Below are 2,536 nucleotides of genomic sequence, written 5' to 3'. Positions count from 1 at the left end.
CCTGGGGGGCAGAGGTTGCAGTGAGCCGAGATCGCATCACTGCACTCCAGCCTGGGTGACAGAGCAAGACTCCATCTTGGAAAAATAAAAATAAAAAAAATTAATCTAGTTCTCCTTTCTCATTCTGTACCTGGATCTTGACATTTATCTAACTTTAGGGTCTGTAGGTCTTGTTCATCTTTCACTGAGAGAAATAGTTGTACACTTTACCTGAGCACTGAGACTCTGTGAGCAACTGGGGCCACTCTTGGGTTACCTTTCCCTGGAATGAGGGCTGGTTATCATCATGTCAAGTCTCTGAGTAATATATCCAAACATGAATCTCCTAGGAATCTAGTTTAATTAGATTTACACTGAAGTTAGTGTGGCGGTTAGGGATGGGTCACATTGGAGAGTGGTAATCTCAATCTCTCTTCTACATTTATTGGAAAATAACATCCACAGATAAGAGGGCTTCTGGGGTTGCTCTCTGTCCCTACTTCTATTATTGCAAAGTTTAGTCTCCAAAGGAATCCAAAAGAAGTCCAATTAGATTTGTAGGGGAAAGAGAGAGAATTAAAAATTATGCAGCATGTACCAGATACTGCTATTGTTGCTTGACATTCATTACTTCATTTCATTTTCATAACAAACATGTTTTCATCTTTGGACTAGGAGCCAAATCTAGTTATTTTCTGACTCTACAGTCCAGACTCATTCTGTTCTATTATGCTCGCAGTTGCCTAGAGTCCATTTCTGTCACTGCCTCCTCCTGGAAAGAGCTGTGTTACCCTAAAATCAAAAATCTATAGTCAAACTTTTGTGTTGGCAGGCAAATGAGACTCCTGGCAGCAAGTTTACCCTTTGATGAAACCACTTAATACTGATTCCCTGTTAAAATAGTTTGGAGGCCGGGCATGGTGGCTCAAGCCTGTAATCCCAGCACTTTGGGAGGCCGAGACGGGCGGATCACAAGGTCAGGAGATCGAGACCATCCTGGCTAACATGGTGAAACTCCGTCTCTACTAAAAAATACAAAAAACTAGCTGGGCGAGGTGGCAGGCGCCTGTAGTCCCAGCTACTTGGGAGGCTGAGGCGAGAGAATGGCGTGAACCCGGGAGGCAGCGGAGCTTGCAGTGAGCTGAGATCCGACCACTGCACTCCAGCCCAGGCGACACAGTGAGACTCCGTCTCAAAAAATAAATAAAATAAAATAGTTTGGGGAGGAGGGAGAGAAGGGGGAATGGCAGAATAAAGTGCTTCTTTATCTCTGCATTCAGCACCTCCCTTGGCTCAAAAAAGAAAATAGAGCAACCAACTCATATAGATGAAAGAAATTAAACCTGATGCCTGAAAATCACTAAGCATAAATTTAGGCTTACATATAGACCTTGTTGACTTAATCATACCTAAATTGCTTTCCCAGAAGTATTTGTCATGGGATTATTTTACTTTATTAGCTAGGAATAGACAAAGCAATAAACACATAAGATAACTACATACTCTGCTTCTATTAATCACTTAATCAGCTATCTCCCAACAAATGATCTGATTCTTCTTCCAAACAAGAAAACTTGTCTATCAAAATACTACTTTAAGGACATCAAATCCTTACAAATAAAATCTTAATACACATCAATGAATTTTGTAAGACATTCAAGTTAGAAATCTGTGCAAATAAACTAGTAACTGCATGAAAACTTTCCAAAGGATTTTCATAATCTTTTATAGCTTATCTTAAATTGAAATTCACATCATGTCACAAAAGCACTTGAGAGTTCTGTGTTTGCATTGTAAAATGTCTTCTAACACACTGGATGGGAGTAAAGTCAACAATTAGTTACTCTATAAACCAAATAAAATGTGATTATGGAGTGCTGAGGAGCTGCTTGTTACTCAATACTCAATGGAGAAAATTATTGGCTGGGTGTGGTGGCTCACGCCTGTAATCTCATCACTTTGGGAGGCCGAGGCAGGCAGATCACTTGAGTTCAGGAGTTCCAGATCAGTCTGGGCAACATGGTGAAACCCCATCTCTACCAAAAAAAACACAAAAAATAATAATAATAGCTGGGCATGGTGGCATATGCCTGTGGTCCCAGCTACTCAGGAGGCTGAGGTAGGAGAATCGTTTGAACCTTGGAAGCAAAGGTTGTAGTGAGTCCAGATCGCACCACTGCCTTCCAGCATGCGTGACAGAGTAAGATCATGTCTCAAAAAAAAAAAAAGACAAGAAAATTTTATTTCTATCTGAGCTTTAGTTTTCTCATTTATGAAAGATAGTATATAACAAAATCATCTCTTAGTACATTTCAGTCTTTAAGTTTCTATCATTTGGTTATTCAGTAATATGATAAACCAAAATATAAAATAATTCATATCTAATTGTTAGTATGTAATGACATAACGAGATAAAATTATTAACAAGGGTTTTCAGAGTAAGTAACAATGGTAAAATCTACTTGTCTTATTACAACTTTTCTAAATTATTATTTGATAACTAATATGCCTTAATATCATTAAATTCTCTGAAAAATATAAATATTATTCTAGTCTT

The sequence above is a fragment of the Piliocolobus tephrosceles genome, chromosome 3 (genome assembly GCF_002776525.5).
Source record: "Piliocolobus tephrosceles isolate RC106 chromosome 3, ASM277652v3, whole genome shotgun sequence".
NCBI lineage: Eukaryota > Metazoa > Chordata > Mammalia > Primates > Cercopithecidae > Piliocolobus > Piliocolobus tephrosceles.
The sequence above is the reverse complement of the archived record's forward strand: the minus strand, read 5'-3'. Positions refer to the sequence as shown.